General features: G+C 28.9%; 1 protein-coding gene across 4 annotated transcripts in view; it reads right to left on the bottom strand.

Moving 5' to 3' along the window:
- Window positions 1-19830, bottom strand: part of LOC126837892 (uncharacterized) — a 153754-nt gene that overhangs the window by 96759 nt on the left and 37165 nt on the right. Inside the window, exon 1 of one of the 4 annotated variants that reach the window (XM_050571864.1) lies at window positions 19545-19629. The exons of the other annotated variants lie outside the window; for them this stretch is intronic. The gene's annotated coding sequence lies outside the window, so the exon portion shown is untranslated. Of the gene's footprint in view, window positions 1-19544; window positions 19630-19830 lie in introns of those variants that run through there. 4 annotated transcript variants of the gene reach the window in all.

Here is a 19830-nt window from a genome sequence, read left to right as displayed (position 1 = left end):
TTCTACTTACTTGGACGCAATCAATTTTCCGTAAACATTATGTACTACACTTCCGAAACAGTCAGAAAGTAGTAATTCGCTTCGTAATTGTAACCCATTAATCAGTAATTGTATGTATTGTGCATGACAACCGTATCGTGGTTGATCTAATCACTAGATCGATGAACACATAATTTGTTAATGTATTTAAATGTATTGAGTTATACATGCTTATAACGTGAGTAGATGAAACAGGCATGATACAACATTCCCTAAACACTAAATGATACTAAGTAATAACTGCTTGTATTATTTACAACTTCACGTCTTGCCGTAATCCTTACATTTATACTCTATTTTAGTTTCTACCTTCAATTTTGTCTAACATATTTTGTCTTAATTAACTTATTTCTTTCTATATCAACTACACTACTAAAATTATTCTATAGTTTTTATAAAGTGTCGAATACTCGACCGGTCAACAAATCGAGTTTTCCTACTAAAGTTACAATTCAAATTGTTCAAAGAAGTTCGGTAGATGATAAGAAGAAGATAACTCGAAAAATGTCTGTTATATATAGTAACAACATTTAAATAAGTAAAAGATTGGTTTATTATGATTATATTAAATAATTAAGAATTTTGTTAAGTATAAAAAAATTATAACACACAAAAACAGAAAATCATCATTGGATAAGACTCGACAGTCTGCTGTACGCGTATTATTAATAGTACTGACAAAAATATAAGCACTTACACTGGCTGAATTTCAAAGTGTCGAAACTCCCTACAAAATACGTTCGTGATCAAATTACTTAATTTTTTAGTCTTATATTGATAATACTTTATGTTGTAAAAGTCGAGATAATCAGTACAAATATATCATGAAAAAATGTGAAAATGAATAATTGTTTTTTAAAAACATGACTAAATGGCCGCTACATTAAACGCGGAGTAAAATTTTCATCACTTTCAAATGAATATAACTTTTTAACCATTAGACAAAAATATACATTTTTCCACCAATTCTTTTTTAAAAATGATTCTTAATAAAATAGTTATCTTGAAAAAAAAAATGGAACGAAAAATAATTTAAAAAAGTAAAATAGTAAAGAACAATAAAAAATGTGGTGTTTATAGCGCAAGTTAGTATAAATTCATTTTTTTTAAATTCTTAAAAATATTCACTAGAACAAAAGTAATTTAATTTGCCATATCTTTGTGAAACAGTCTGTATATATTCAAGTAAAGGCAAAGTTGTATGTGAATATATTATGTACCTAATAACACAACCCGACATTTATTGCGTTTCGATAAATAGTGGTGTCAAAAAGACGGCGTTTCGTATATGCAATATCACTACGTCTACGTATTTTTTTTTATACTCTTATTTGTAAGGCAATTCAGCAATTAATAAACTAAGCAATATAGTCAGACAATCCAGCACTCGGTATTGACGCTGAGCGAAGTGAAAAATGCGTAGCGCTCACGACTGTGTTTATATACAAGAAACAGAGCAATACCAATTAATCCGTAAAGATTTTACTCTTTTATTGACCAACTATTCTTATTAAAAATGTCCTATCTGAATTTTGCTTAACACGGTCAGATATAACTTACTTTTAGTTCAATCTATAAAAATGTAAATAGGACAAACCTTTCATAAACTCCAGAGAGCCTTGTAATGCACGTAGGACGTTCCAAGTTGGATAAAAAAATAATACACCCCAAAAACTTCCTAGAGAGCCAAAAATCTCAAAATCGCATTATTGTTTGTTAGGACATTTCTTCTTAGCACGGCAGTATTGTGAGCGAACGGCTGTCCAAAATTATAAGAAATATGAGGTCTTAGTATAGTGGGAAAGTTATGTAGATGTGTATAGAAAATGTATAAATATCTATAGAAATTTAGATTGGTTGAATACATTATTAGTTACAACAGCGGTTTCCAAATTGAGCGCATTTTACAAGGCCGCCGCCACGGAATAATATCTGGTCTAAAAATACATTTATTTTTTGGTTTTATTTATTTTTATCTGTTCTTCACGATTATTCATATTTTGACTTAGAGAAAAGCTTCTTGAGAAAACCTTAGTAACAACTTGGGCACCACGAGTCATATAAGTTGGGGAACCACTGACAAGCAAAAAATGTACAACATTTTCGAGACCTTAAGGGACCATTAAAACACGTTGATGGTACTTGGCAGGATTGTTAAGGAGGTGGGTGGATAGAGATGTGGGGAAAGTCTTCACCACTACTACTGCTGACAGCCGGTCTGATGTGACTAAAAATATTAATTTTTGGAGTGGCGACGCGCCATAACTAATTTTCGTCGGCTATTTATTTATTGTTTAGCTGTGACGACTAACGTGTATCGGTAAATAGTTCTATGTTATATCATATGATCTATAATAAACCTTTATCTGTGATTTTAAAATTTTACATTATAAAATATTTACAATATTAACTAGATAATAAAATAATGTTGAGTAATTCTAGTAAAATTTTTTTTTTCATTCAAAATAATAATCCAAGCAAAAAGAAATCTTCGTCAGATATTAAAGGAGGAAACCTATCCCGCCCTGATTTCGTTGGAGTATATTTACATAATTATTTTTATTTGAGTTTTTACAGTTTGTATGCTACTTGGCTCTACGTTCTCTAAAAATGTAAATTTGAGCTATACTTGAATATTATTTATTCGAAATCATATATTTTATGAAATGTTTTTAGTCGAAACAAAATATGTGCATTTAGAGTACCTAACCCATGGAATTAAATTTAAATAATCCCAATAACACGGAAAACATTTTTGGTTTATTTAAGGATACGTTTGTAGCTATTATAAATTGTTATAAAATACAATGTCATATCACAGCTTTGATTGTTTACAATATATTTCAATAGTTATATTTACTGTTATAGCCGACAAATTATTAAAAATATAATTGAAAATATGTAAGTTCTAGCCCGAAACAAATTTATTTTAGGTTATACAAAATCTTAAAAAGTTTTGAGTACTTAATTCATTTGCAAAATTTATATAAATAATTATAAATTACTTAAATGTTGAATACTAAAAAAACAAGAATGAAATTTTGAAAAAAAAATAGTTTTAACTTTCAAGATTTAAATAAACCTAAACAAAAATTGCCTAACATACAATATCTCGAACACCTATGGAATGATGTTTTATGGGTTTCCATTATTGCTTTATTCATATATGTCCATTATATCAAATATAGTCCATTAATCGTCGTGTTTAGTCGGTGTTTAAAAGGGTTGGAACTTGAAAAAGGTCCTTCTCCTTCTTAAAATCAGTCAAAGATCTCAAGTCAACAAACGTAAAAGTATTATACATAAAAAAAGTTGGGTTTAAAATACAAAACACCAATTAATAAAGAAGATTCAAAATTGCGCGTGTTAGACTAGTATAATGTAATCACTAACACTGCAAATAAATATTAGAACTAATTTTTTTAAATTAAAAATAGTTAAAATATATATTGTAAAATTTACCTTGTGAAATGCGTTTGTTATATTTTAGAAATCTTGAAAGTACCGGTTTTCCTACATTTTATGATTATTAGTGATTGACTTACAAAAAATAATTTGTTAGCGTTATCATAAATTGTTTAAGGTTGTAAAAATAAAAAATTAATTTTCCTTTTCAAAGTATCCCATATTTTATTTTATTTCATTTAATGCAATAAGTATGAACAATATTTGATTTATTAAATTTTTTTATAAATACATAATTTATTATACATTTTTTTCAGTAAACGATAAACAGTGTATGATACCAAAGTTGGAAATCAAAATATAAAGCTACACTGGGCATGAACTACTGAGGGGAAATGGGAAACTGTGGGGAAAAGGGAAAGAACGCTTAAATATACAAAACAATGTCATCGTTGAACATCTGGTTCGGCAATCTATCTAACCTCATTGAAGATTATTAAAAATTTGCATTCAAGTCTTACGCTCAGAAGCTTTTAAAACTCGAGTTGGATAGAATAAGTTACCGATACTAAAATATGTAAATCGAAGAAACGAAAATTGATAGCGGCGGGGTATTTTAACAATTCAGAGCACGAATGTTTGTTAAAGACGCAGAAATATGTCAGAAACACAATTAAAAAAAGATGGAAACATAAAATAAGAAAAATCCGTTAAAAAGAGAACAATTTAAAAGTGTAAAGATTCTTCGTAAGCGGTGTATAATTTAGTTGTTAAAATATATAATCTCATAATGGATGAATAGATGAAATAATTGAGTTTCTTCAGGGTATTCATACAGCGAAAAAAATAGATTTCGACTACGCTACGTGTTAAATAAATATAACTATAGCCTATCAATAGAGTTATGGAAAAAAAACAAAGATCGCACTTAAATTATCTTAAATCATTCAAATTAAAGACTGATTGAAATACAATTTTTTAAAAATGCTTCGATGCCAATCTTTAGACGATAAACAACTAAGTTCTTATATCATACTGTGCTGGATTCTTACACTATTCCGTTATTCAACTGTATTTAGCTACGAAGTAAGGTACTTAGCAAATTTGTCACTATAGAGTTTTGTGGCCTTACCGGCAACGAGAGAATCCCAGTAGAGGTACTGTAACTTAATTTAATATTTTCAGTGTATTGTCTTTAAAACTAGAGTCTTAAGGGTTTATTCTTGAATTGTTTTTATTAGATCTTAAGCGAATGTAAATTATTTTTATCAAAACGTACCGTTTCACTTATGGTCAGAAATGAATCCGTTTATTCTAATAAGGTATTACGTATTAAAGTATACGCCGAATTTGATATTTATTACAAATTGTAATTTCAATAATAATAAAAATGACGAAAGCTAAATTTTTCAAGAGTTCCAACCCGGCTGCGATGATGATAAAAAAGGATTTTTTATAGGAGCTTCATGATGAAAAAAATTGACGGTTATCAAGGTGAATGTGTGCAGAACACGGTTTTGATTTAAATTTATTGCTGATCTTTATGACTAACATGTCCTCTACATTTATGTTACGCGTTATTGCGATTAATACGTTATTACAATCGTGTAATATAATGTGTTCTGGCAACGAGCTTATACACGCATGTTTTTTTTTAAATAAAGGGATAGTGAAAATACGGTTAAAATATGATAAAATATGACTTAAGAAGGTTTACTAAAAAGGTACTCATAATACGCTTTTTTACATTTTTATAAACTGGTCTATTTGAAATAAAAACAGAAATTGGATTTTAGCATCTCCATAGAAGTAGTTTCTTCAGTAATATCCATATTTATTATTTTCCCAAAGCTCGTTAAAACACGAATTTATGAAAATTGGATAAAAATCATTAAAACATGAAAACATGTGGAGTTTAGCTTTAAGTCTTATTGAACATGACGAAAAAATGTATGATATGCTATTGTAAATAAATGTTCAACTTTGCAATCAGGGTAAGGACCACACAAATTCAAATTTCATAAAAACCTTATTCTAGCAATATAAAAGTTGTATTAATACTAAAATTATATACAATCTATCGATTTGTATTCAACTAAAAATGATTTGTTGAAAAATTATTTGTTAAGTCAAAACTCAATAAGAAAATTTATAATGTTTTAATTTTTTTAATATTGATTTTATACAAATTTTGATCGTACCTACACATTTTTATTGAAACGCCATTTTGTTATAGTATTGTTAGTTGCTTCCGTTTTTGTAAACCCATATTTTTACGCTCAAATACAATAAAATAATAGAAAAATGCTATGTTATGTGGCCAAAAGGTTCATTTCAAATAGTTATATTTATTTTTATGAAATGCTTAAATTTTTTGTTATTTTAAAAATACAATCAGGGCATAAACTGATTGTAAAGTCATTAAAATAAGCAAGAGCTCGTCAGAATCTGACAGATTTTCATTAATATGTTAATTTTTTTGTAAACAGTGCTTGGGTGTTTATTTTACTTTTTTTTAGGCACTAACCTTTCCCATTATACAGGCTTGTTTTATTATAATAAACCCAAACCGAAACACAAAATCAAAAACTCATTAAATCATTTTTAAAATTTAATAATTTTTCTTACATTTTAGCTATGTAAGTAAGAAATTACATATCAATGTCTTTTCTTCAGAACTATTATTATTATAATTATACCTGTTTAAAACCCAGCATTTACAATTAGTAATAACAGCTGAGGCATAACCGTAACCTCCATAAATACAAAAATTGGAAATAATTTTATGCAATTGTGTAAATTGCATAAATAGAAATTTAAAACTTCTGATATACTCAACTACCAGAAGTTCAGCGATTTATTCTGTTGTAATATAGTGTTTGTGGTCATTTTTTTTCGAGACCTTATGGATTTTTAAAAATCACCTATATAGTCTTAGATGACTTATTGTTTATGCTAATAATTGTGTTATTAAGAATTCGACCTTCTCAACTATATTACATTAAAAATATAAAATAAGCAATATATACAATACACAATAATAGTTTATCAAGTTTTTTGATTTTAAAAACAGGTGTAAGATTGTCAAAACTTAATTTGATTTTCAGCTCTTATGAGTGATAATTATTAAGTGTTATAAAATAATTTAATAATAAAATGTAATTTATATTAAGTAACAATGAACATCATTGAAAAGCTAATCACACTTTCTTTTTGTAATAGCAATGGATGCAAAATGATTGCTTTCCTAAACAAAAAATTATTTTTCGTAAAATATTTGTACACACAATATTATATTATAAATTATAATACTATTCAAATCGCTTCTACCGCATTTATTACTTGTAATTAATGTATATTTGATAAATAATTGTTACTAAAAATATAATTAATGATAATTAAATAAAATTGTACATTACCTATTGGTCTTTTACGCCGTTTCGATAAAATCCAAAATTTAACGAAATCTACAAAACTGAACTATGATTAGTAGTATAGAAGTTTAGGGGTTCCAATTTATTTTAAGTTTTTGTCAGAGAATTTTTCTCTTGAACGAGCAGAAAAACCGTTCGTTATGAGAGTAGACCGAGATTTCAGCACGTACCCGACATTCTGCCAACCGCACTTACTCACCGCTACATCTTGAAATGTTACAAAGAGCACCCAAAATATAAATCCGAAAATTCCTATTTACTATTATGGATAAAAAAATAAATAAGTAAGAAAGAAAGTTTTCAAGCCTAGACCATAACTTTTAAAAACCGTTTATAGTTCTTACTTTTTATTATATATACAAACACTTCATTTAACCGTAGTCGTTTATCGTAAACTTTGGGACATATTATAGGACCCATGTCGCAAATCGTTCCACTACTTTTTCTTAAAACATTTTTATGTACAACCGTAAATTAATAATTTGACCATCCGGTGGTCGACGACAGTAGACGCACAATATTGATGGATTTGGTGTATGATCTCGGCATATAACCAAAACAATTATTCTAGAAATCGCAAAAAGTAATATTATCGATAAACCAATAGTAATGTTTAGTAATAATTTTTGCTTAAAAAACTATGGCCAGTATTAATATACATTTTATTTAATGGTTTATCGTGTATAAATATTTAGAAAAGTACAGGAAACGTAAAAATGTATTTTGAAATCATTTTGTTTTGTCAGTATATCACATTATTTAGACAACATTTGTCCGTTGTAAAAGAGGGATATTTTTGTATTATCAATTTTAACTAGTATTGGGAAATATTTAATGTTGGTTATGGAAAATTAACGATTATAGTAAGTATTTCGAAGCTTTTCAATTGATCTATGTGTACTTTTTTGATTTTGATAAATGTCGAACAAAGACAAAGTTACGTCCATAATTTATCAGAAAGGTTAGACAAGCGGAAAATAGAGTGAACGAAAAAAGTGGCCGGTGTCGATCATGTCAAATATCCTCTGTGGAAAGGTCTAAAAAATTAATTAATCGCTCTACTTTCATTTGACGGAGACAGTCTATTGGTAAAAAGTGTGAGGGCAGGTAATTACCTAGTTTACACTGGCATGGGCGGCCGTTTTTTTTAAAGGTTGAAGACGCTTTTAATTAAGTTTTTTTGCCCTCGGTAAATCCTTTGTTTTAATAACTCGCGGAACCGACGGGTACGGTACAGACATGAATTGCATTACTTACTTTTCACAAGATAAACGATACCAATATAAGTCTACTTATAAAAAGAAAAACGGTGAAAAAATATATATACCTATTGGTGGGAGTACCTAGTAGTAGGATGGCTTGATGCCCAATAGTTGCCGCGCAATACCGCTTTACACAATCTCAGCGATTTTACAGGGTCTGCGGCCGAAGTTGTCGATAAAATACTATGTATTCAATGACCTTATGGTTCTACATCGTATATTTATTAGTTAAATCCGAAAAGTCTACGTTTATCCATTTACATTAAATTGTAAGGCGATTCTAAACCTTAAAGTTTTGGCCGTTTTGTATATTTATATAGGTATTTTACTTATGTACGAAGAATTGTCCCGTTTACAATTTGCATGCCTAAATTCGTCAACACAATTTATACATACTTGTATAGTTTTTATATATTCTTATAGAATATATCCAGAACGATAGTTCAACAACCACGAATAGCGTTATTTAGCTTCTAAATGCGACGGCTAGAGAAGGTATCTGAATTTTTTTAAGTGTAGTTTAAGAGGGAGTGTCGTGTGAAAAAAAATGTTTTTACATTTTTTTTATTGCTTAGAAAATTAGTATATCGTCCGTAGAATGTTCTCTTAAATTTTCAAATTGAAATTTAAAGTCTAAATATACCTATAGTGTACCTATATAAGCGCACTCTACACCATGAGCTACACCAGCGGAGTTATATTATACGACCGCGCGAGTAAATCCTTTACGTTTCAGTCTATTGGCCAAATATACTTGTTGTTTTGATATTTTGATAATAAGTGGCAGCATTATTGAAAAGATATGATATTTTGACTCTAGAAGCACATTATTTGTCGAAAAAAATGATAAAATTTGGCAAAATAGTGCAAAAAAAAATGTTCAAATCCGGGAAGTGATCTACCAACCGCGCGTGCCGAAAACTTTGAAAATTGGCTACTTTAAACGCGTTTTTCTCAAAAATATTTCGCACGTCTTGCAATGTAGCTCAATGAATATTAATTTAATTGACATGTGGTTTGGTGTATTTTTTTCCTTAACTTACTGGCCCTTGAGTGAACCTAAAAGGTTATTAATAATTAATAAATACTGATTTTTAGAAATTTTTTATACAAAAAATGGGTATTTTTCGTAAGAAATGATCCTAAATTTTTAATTTTTTTTTAATCCCCTGTAAAATCACTGAAATTGACTTATACACTTATTCACAGTTGTTACAGTAGTAATGCGTACATTAAATAATGCATAATAGTGTGTCGATTTAACTAGATGAATAACGCATAAGTCATTGTAAACGGTTATATTAAGAATATTATCTTGATAAAGCATTGTTTTTATGTAGCTAGACGCATCATATGATAAAAACGACCACAAAGAATATTTTAAGACTAAGTTTATTACTATGATGTAAAATCTCAACTAATAAGAGAGCTCAGAAGGACGTAGTTTACGGTCAAGAGATAGTAGGGAAGTTAAAACGAAACTTTAAATAGCATACGCAGTTCGTTCTATGTTCATGTTAAAGCATACAATAAAGGAAAATGGCCTTATAAATTTCGCTATAGGGACTCGTAAATCAGTTACAAATTTTCGCTAAGATGAAATGACATAAAACTGCGGGTTCGAGACGACTTCGACGATGACAATCACAGACGAAGAGTTTATATTTTTATATGCTCTTCTTTAGCTCGCTAACGCGTACGTACGTACGTTTGTACGGGTATTTTTCAAATCTTGCATAATTAATTTAACCCACTTTCCGATGTCGTATAGGGCTGAAACTTGGCACAGACACTCATCTTAGATGACAATACAATATCCTGTAATCATATTGGGACTCGGACATCCAGGTCGCCTTACACAGGGTCAAACGTTGAGGTCATTTCCCTAAAATTTCATTTTTTTCCAAATCTTCCAAAATTAATTTAGTAATCTATTCAGCAATTATTTTATAGGACCTTTAACGGAACTAAAAAGTAAAAAATAATTTTATTACAAAAACAATTTACCAATCAATAGTAGCATATTTTATTTAAAATGTCAATTACTTTGAAAACAACCGAAAATTAATTTTTGACTAAAAAGAAAAGCGTGGGCCCTATTCAACAAAGTCCCTCATAAATTTATCAGATAATGTTTTATATTGTAAGTTTTTTTGTAATTTAAATTTGGTTTATTACTAGTGTGTGACACATACATTTCTTAATATTTAACTCAATGAATTTGGACTTTTTTGAATAGGGACCACGCTTTTCTTTTTATTCAAAAAGTAATTTTCGGTTGTTTTCAAAGTAATTGACATTTTAAATAAAATATGCTACAATTGATTGGTAAATTGTTCTTGTAGTAAAATTATTTTTTACTTTTTAGTTCACTTTTTACTATTTTTTTTTTTAGAAAAGCATGTTTTTAAAAAAGTTTTTTTCTAATTTATTTACCCTGCTTTTCAAATTACATATGATAATCCAATCATTAAAAATGTAAAATAATCTTTTTATAATTTATGTTTTTAAACCTGAAAAGAGGTACGATATGTGAAGATGAAGTATATAATTTGAGTATGAAAATATATTACTATATTATTGTACGCCTTTTGATTTTGGCAATGTTATAGTTTCTCGGAAAATATAGTTTATCATTTACGTATAAAAGTAACTTACTTTGACTGTTTGTTTTTAGGGTTAGTTATATTAAAAAACAACTATTGTTAAATAATTTTCTTTTTTTTCCCTCGGAAAGAGTTAATATTATGTCAATTTTATCACATACAAATGTTTTATGTGCGGTTTGTGTTATATTATGTTAATTCAAGCTGTGAAATGTTATGGTTTGTAGTAAAACGACTAAAAACCGAAAACGCACACGAATAATCGCACAAAGCTGTCAAATAATATATACCCTCATTGTTACATTAGCCATGCCGAAAGTAATAACGAGAGACGCATTTTAACCCAGTGAATGTATTTGGTTTTATTGTTTTAACCAGCTGTTGACTTTTATACGGTTTCAAGCGTAACCCGTATTGAAAAATATTCACTCCATTATGCGTGAAAACCTATTTACATGTCGACCCTAATCCACGAACTTCTATATATAGGCACATTTAAAGGGTAGATCATATTTTTGATTTTATGTAGGGTCCAAATCTGTATCGAAAAAAAAACATTTAGATAAATAGTCACAAAAACTATTCAGCCCGTAAAAGTCAATATCTGAATCGATCTAATAGTATTTAATAGCTATTTTTTACTTAACTCTAGTCACTAGCGTTCTAAACACACAGACCTCAGTCGTTACATTGATAAATAATAAGTGTCAATATATTATTTAAAACAACTAGAAATCGAACAAGTAGACTAACCTGCACTAAAGGAATATGGTCGTTAGTTAAAAAGCTAGCAAAGTTTCTTGAAAGTGAAAAGGTTTTAGATAACACCTTAGGATTTAATATATATTATGGTTAAGAGGGCACCACTTATTGCACTTGCAGTTATTGCAAAAATTTAATTTAGAGCTTAAATAATTTAGTATAATTAATATAATAACATTAATACATAACGAATAACATTGTTATTCGTTATACATTAATGGTAGTCATACAAAGTTTTTTTATTTGACTACCACAGCCTTAATTAATAATGATTTTCTAATTAAACAGTGTCTTGCTTTCTCAATAAAACTTTCCCAAATCATTAGATAGGAAATATTTTTAGAGCTTTTTGAAAAAAACGAACATTTAAACGGTGTCTAATTGACGATTTTTTACAAATATTTAAAATAAAATAATCAATCATCGTTTGAGTTTCAAGAAATTTAGCTCATTTTTTAAATTTTATGTAAACCAAAGAATAATGATGAAATTAAAAATTTCCAACACAGTGTGGTCGGGGCACATTAGAAACGGAGCAAACATTGTTCAGTGGCACGTACAATACTAATAATAGTCAGACGTTTTATTACCATATTATCATTCCCATTGGCCAATAATAATTGAACTACATAAATATATTGGGTTCCCGCTATTACACAAATAAGGTAGGTAGTCGGGACCCGTATAATAATTCAACCGAATAAGAAAAGGGGTCGGCGATGAAAGATACACGCAACCGCGGGGAGAGGAATGAATAATTAACCTATTTATGAGAGAGAAAAAACTTTAAACTCGAGCAGAGCTAAAAATAATTTTAGTACATTTCCGGCACAGGTTCGACCGTTTTAAAAAACGATTAAGGAGTTTGTAAATTTGATACAACAAAACTAAAGTTTTACATTTATATAATTTATTTCATTAGGTTTTCTTTTATTTTTATATTTACATTAAAGTACCGTTAAAAGTTTTTATTTAATTTAATTTTTAACTGAACGTATTACTTTTTAGACGGCGCATAAGCGAGCATGATAGACGTTTGTCGAACCGGAAATATCCCGAAATAAAATATACGAACCATCAATAACAAACGGGTTAGCAGGGGGAGGGGGATCAAAATCGCTTTACGCGCTCATAACGCATATAACAAATATTGCCCGTCCAAAAAGTCTTATAACCAAGCGGATTGGTCTCCCGTGTATGTGTACATAATATATAGATACTCGAAATGATGAACATTCCGTACAAGCCCATTGAATATCATCCGATATCGGGTCGTACCGCTGGCGAGAACGGATACATAGAGCTAGTGCTGTGAATGGAAGCCAATTTTTTTTGTTGTATTCTTATTTGTCACGCGGTAGTGATAGACGACCGATTCTATTGCATTGTTTGTGTGTCCCAGAAAGAATTAGACGAGGCGAACCGCGTCGCTATACATCCCTTTGCGAGGCGACAACCTCCCCGCCTGTGTGCACCGCAAACTTTCTTACATCAAAATGTAAATCGGTTCACCTCTCTCATAATATACATTACTTCTATCAACAACTGCGACGGTTGTAATCTTCGTTTTGGATTTATCTTATTTATGTGTGTGCTTCTCCCAGCAATTTTATCGATTTCGCCTCCCGACGCAATTATAGCTGTTGTTGTGTGTACGCAATATAATAAAATATTCACAGAAAATAACGATAACAATCTTTTACAATAAAACCCCACAGCAAAGAAACAACATGTGGTGGTTGGTAACCGATAAACGTTCATATAAGTTTGTTGTATTTGTTTCTTTTGCGTAATAGTCCTCCATAAGGGTGGTCGGTCGGTTTTATGTTTAACATAATTGAACAATCAATATCTGAATTTCTAAGCCCTTAACCATAAAAATAATACACTCTATGCGTAAAGCGTTTACATATTTCGACAACAATGATGTCACCTTCAGCGCTAACGATAGACCTTAGTTGTCTGTCTTATATGTATATATATAAATATATATACGTTATTGGACAAAAAAAGACGTTAGGTCTAAAAAAACATTCATGCTAATTGTAAGTGAAAAAAAATCGATAAAGGCTTTTTTCATTTAGTGTAACTCAGCATAAAAAATATTTAAAATTTCGCAAATTTATTTTCTAATTATTCAAGCATTGCACAATTTAGTTTAGCTTCGACTGTGTTTTTCATGGGTCGTGAGTCAGGATATTTCGTTTTACCATACATGTTTGCAATTACCTAATGTTCCCAGTTTCATCAGCATTGTTCTAGTTGTCTATATGTATGTCTGTACTTCTGTACTTCTACTAAAACTATACTATTTTAATGTCCTGTATCGTTTGTATTATTTACAAAAAGCACAAGCGCTGATATAAAAGACCGCAAATCGATAGAAATAGTATAAGGTAACGATTATTCTACAACAAGTTTATTTGAATAAACTCCAGCGTGATAAAGTTATATGAAACAATAGGTAATAATTATGCCGTTGACAGTAATTCATTTTTATAACGCACAGTCGGTTATTAAATAAATAACTTATAAGTATATTAAGTAATAAGTTACAATATACTTCCAGATTAGTAATTTGTATTTTTGGCATTATATTTCCAAAATGGTATAATAATATAAACGCCAAATAATTTCATTTTCACAATTGGAGTTTTGCCAACTGTTTTGTGTGAACGTTCAAAAATTTGATTTAAAGCTAAATAAACTCCAATAACAGTCATGCTGGGTGCCGCAGCAACGAATCACGACCTACATACAAAACATACTGAAACATATTCAATCACGACCGTACAATGACAGATTACATTTAATGAAGTTAAATGAGACACGGTGTCCCCTGAAAAAAACACAAACAGTAGTATGTATATAATTAAATAACTGAAGGTATATGGTAATTTTAAAAATAACCCTTTCAATTTGCTTAACTCAGGCTATACTTTTTAATTTTTAACTCTCTGCTAATCTTAAATCTTTAAATAAAAAAATTATTATGAATCTATTGTCAAACCAGATACATCACCTAGACAAAACAATATATGAGTCATATAAAGTATCACTATAATACAGTTTTAAAATTATATGCACGATCAAATGCATCTTTACATAATGACTTAAATTTTTTAAAGACTTTACTTGGCGTTACATCAGATGGTTACCGCGAAATGTCGGAAAACGTACACTTCTTTTCTTAAAATATGGTCAATGCATTATTTACGGTTTATATGTCATACCAATCGAAATCTCTGTAAGACTGCATTCTACGATTAATCATCCTCTTCCTTATCACTTCAAAATAAGACACACTTAAAATATGATCCCCATAGTTGTTATACTGTTGATTGAATGCTATTTAAAAAAAAAAAATCACTATTTAGCGGTCAATGCTGCCATACTATTCTTTACTTTTTTCAAGCGACCTATTACTATGTTAAGAGCGACCTTGAAAAGGTCAGCTATAGATCTCGGAACAAGCAAGGAGTGTGAGTAACTGGCTATTTTTTTAACATTTTTATTGAATTATATTAATGATTGACACATATTTTTAATCTGAAAAAACCTTAAATAGAAAATTTGTATAAACGGCAACCACATTAAAGCAGTAGGGAATAATATTTTTTCAACTAATATTTATTATGAATGTTCTAAACCACGCAATATTAGTCATTAAAATATTAGTAAGTTTAATATCGGAACTGAAATGTTAATTGTCCAAGCCTAGTAATGATTTTCTCTTTGTACTGCTTTTTTTGTAAAAACGACTATTATTTTTGAAACATTAAAATTATAAACTGTGCGAATGTCTACTTTAATAATTTATTCTACTCGCTTAAACAAACCCCATGTCAACAAATACTTTTACAATTATCATTTTAAATCATTTTTAATTAACGTGCTACGGTTTAATGAATTTATGATTAAACATTTAAAATTGCAATCTGTCAGTGTTACGGTGACTTAACAGGAAAACAGGATTTAAAATTTAGAATATATTTAAAAATAACAATCACATAAACGCAATACAGATAATGAAAGAAAATCTAATAATATAATTAAGCCAGCTACTGGTTTGCAATTTTTTTTATACCAATTACTAATAGTATATATATATATATATATTCAAATACATTTAAGTAGTAAAACAATAATACGAATGTTAATACAACTAATTTAAATCATTAGTAGTAAACAATTACTTTTTACTGTTAAAAAAATACTGTAAGATTTATGTATAATATTTTTACATAAATACTGTGGGATTTTATAATTATAACAGCAAAATATATAAAGAAGACAAGGAACTTTGAGCGGTATCAGAGTGTTACCAGAAATTATTTTTAGGAAAGGCTTTATGAGGGTTATAATGTTGTCTGTTAAATTACATTTAAAGTTACGGTTAAAGACTATCTAAAAGAGTTTTAGTTTAAATATACATCTGTCATCGTTATTGTTATAGTAATTTGTATAAATCTATCTATTATAAATTCAATATTAGCATACAAAATATTTTTACAGCCGTTTTATAATTTATTATTAGTTTTCCCGTAAAATGACCGTTAAAACTTTTTTCGTGTAGTCTTTAATTTTAATTTTTATCTCACCATATAACCTCATACCTCATATTCAATAATTACTCCACAAAACTGATGAATTCTTTTTTTTTTTGTTACACTAACCAATAAACAATTATGAATCTCCATATTTTTTTGAAAGATTATTAAAAAAAACGTTTTAATTAATACGTAATAGTTTAGTTGCATAGAAATAAAACGATTGAAACGTACGAAAGTACGTAGAAGTGTGTTATATAATTATTTATATAATACATGTGGTGTATATATAGGTATTTACTTACGGTTATTTTTTTTAGTTACCGTGTTTCTTCGGTAAAAAAACACATCTCATATTGTGACAAAATCGAATGATGTCAAATAAATTAATTCAGATAACATATTTTCAATGTTTTAAAGCTAATTATTTTATTTTATATATTCCCCGAGTAATATACGAATTATTGACGCTATAATTAGCGTCAATAATTAATATACTTTTATAATAGATCATCCGTGTCATTTAAATTTATAAATAAACGTACGTGGTCATTTGTATACATACAAACATGCATAAAGAGACTTAAGTTACTTAAAGAGTACTTTAATGGGTCAGAATTAGAATTAGTTAACTTCTTCAACGCCAAAACCGGGAAACCCTAAAAAATGTGTCCAACCTGCAAACTAGGTTGTACCCCACTTTCAATTTAATAATTTCATACTGAGTTATTTAGATTAATATCTTGATTTAGACTGCTAGTTTTTTTTTTAATAAAAATATCAATTTGTATGATGTAGGTATAATTATGTATCAAATTGTTAATAATAGATAAATTTTTGTCCGAGTTTATATTGTCAGTTATTGTAACAGAATATCCTTTTCCGCCGATTAAACTAAAATAATGTGATGTGTTCAAAATATGGCGACAAATGTTTGAAAGGTAAACTTTCGAGTCTTCAGAATTTGTTATGTTTTTGACTTTTGTTATTCTTCATCATCTACAGTTTACTGCAGTTTGTCAATGAGATATAAGATATTGATAAGTACTAAAGTACATACATGGACTCTACGCTACCTTAAATATTACTCTACTATAAAATATATTACGTGTTTGAAATTAATATTTTTAACAGTTTTGACGCGTTTTTTTAACAATAAAAATGTTTTGTTCATAGAAATAACAATATCGTTTACATTCAAGACGCTATTACATGGGGTGTATTTCTTATACACTTTTGAGCTAGGTTAAGTGGTCGAGCTGCAACCTGGTTAAACCGTTAGTGTACTTTTGGGTCGGCCGAACAAATGTATTTCAACTACTTGCGTGCGCTCATTACCGGCATAAGTTATGACGTATTGTGGTTCATTTATCTCCACCCCGTATAGCCAAGGATTTATAACGGTGTGCCTGGTTCCACTCGAAAGAATTTGAACTCATAGCGTGAATACAATTGTACGTCTCAAACAGCCATAATCGTGGAAAACGCATATTTTCTCTAGGTACTTCGTTTTATTTTTTTTTAATGTAGGCTTATATTGTTTGTACATAGGCTTAAGTGGTTAAATCTTCAATGCGCTGCAATACATCAACTCTCTAAATAACATTTCAAAACTTATCGACTTTTTTTAACTTTGACGCGTGAAAGCGACCCTTTCGATTACGAAACCACTTGTGTTCACACGTTTTTCGTGCGCTTTCTTTTGTCAGGAGACGCCATATTACTTTCAAAAGCTTTTAGTTAGTCACCGATATTAAATATGCACTACTACTGGAAAACATATTGATTTTTATTAAATACTCACGTGTAAAATTTACGTTCAGACTTTTAACTCAATACGTATCACTAATTGCAGAAAAGGCTCAAATCCTAATGGAAAAGTCAACCGGTGTTTTGTATAAAAAGAAGACAGGTCCAGCACATATCCGCCTCTGCACTAAATTTCTCAATACATTATGTTAAAGGTCAACATTTTGTTAAAATACGAGTTAATAATTTAAATAAACGTTCCTATAAGTTCTAAACACTTTAACTTAAAATTATATATTGCACTCTAGTTATCCCGGTTTTATTAAAATATATATATATTTTTTTTTTTATTAGCCTTTATTAGGTAATATGATGGCTCATTAATTACATAATATTATTTATACAAAAACAATAATTATAAAAACGTTAAAATAAGGTAAATATCGACTTACACAAGTATAAATGTATTTCAGTTACGTTTAAAACAGTAAAGTGTAGAAAAGAGACATGTCCGCCAACACAAAATTAGATGATAAATATTAATGTTTTAATAGCGCAGTTAAGTTTTTAACGTTTTCAATGAATGATTTATACGTTGATTGCATTATTATCATGTAGTTGAACAAACCTTGAATGCTCAATGCTGCGCTGCCATTATGAGAACCAGTCCATCGCCTTTTAAGAAGTGAAATTTTTGACCAAATAAGTAAAAACTATTTTTATTATTATTATTATTATTAAAAATATAGAAATAAAGTTTTAACTGATGAGACTACTAAAAATATTTACTAAGAAAAAAACCAATACTGAAATACTAAATTCAAATTTATAATTAAATCTATAGTTTAAAAAAAAATAATAATAATAATTAATGTATAGTTCAACTCAATGGTCTATGATCATACTTCAGAAATAAAACCGTGAGTTAAATTATTTTATACTATTTTTTAAATCAAACATTTGATTTTCGATTAAACAAACATAATCACTTCGCTGTAAAAACCAATACTTTTTCGACTGCAGCTTGACAGCTAAAGTAAAGTTACTGAAATCTGTGTAGGGATGTAGGTAGCTCGGTTAGTAAATGATGCTCGGCATGTGGGTTGATGGCATTTTCTTTGCACGACTATATACTATAATGTTTAACATAAAATGGGTTCGATCGAAGCAGGGCAAGTTTGTTTTTCTATAGCCGTCGAGTATGAACCCAAAGTATTTTTTGGCATTTGAACGCATTCGGCTGGAATTAAATGAGATAGGTACCGAGATAGTAATACAATATTCCGCTTTCAATAATAGTACTCATAATATGTCGGACTTTGACGTACCTTCGGTTGGCTTGGAGTTTAAATAAATAATAGTAGTGAACAAATTCATACAAACTGATAAAAACTACTAAAACACAAGTTTACGAGAAAACGTTGAGCCATAAAACAAGAACTCAGTCCTCAAGATGAAAAATTAATCTTTTTGGTGAACACAATTACACTGTTAGGTGTTCCACGTCACATAGTATATGCTAATACATTTTCGGTTTTTTAATTATACTAGTTATATATATATATATATATACACCATCATTAAAAAGTCTTAACGCCATTAGAACGACCGATCAAAATGTTTCAAGCTGTTCGATTTTGGACTTGCGAATTTGAATAATTATAAAAGCTGTAACATTGTGTAGGTAATGCGATCTGTAAGTAATTCTATTCAATTTACATGCTTTTGAATACACACCTACATAAATAATGTCGATCCGCACTTTCTTGACTGCTCTCGTTTGTCCTTATTTACATTTATCACAAAATAAGTGCTTTTGAATGACTCATTAAGATGGAAGTTTAAAGGAAAAAATTATACCCAAAAAGAAACACTACATAAAGTTCTATTTAAAATTAGTACAGGAATAATTTTTCACTCCGTTCCAAACGTTTTTTTTTTTTATGGTTTAGATTTTAAAATAGAATATTTATTTAAAATAGTATTATATATAATTAATAAACATTTATCCTAGTATATACGA

This window comes from Adelges cooleyi, unplaced genomic scaffold (assembly GCF_023614345.1).
Source record: "Adelges cooleyi isolate 19-005CV unplaced genomic scaffold, UGA_ACOO_1.1 ACOO_flye_CR_arks_rails_tigmint_CR_PRNA_30, whole genome shotgun sequence".
Taxonomy (NCBI): Eukaryota; Metazoa; Arthropoda; class Insecta; order Hemiptera; family Adelgidae; genus Adelges; species Adelges cooleyi.
The sequence above is the reverse complement of the archived record's forward strand: the minus strand, read 5'-3'. Positions and strand labels throughout refer to the sequence as shown.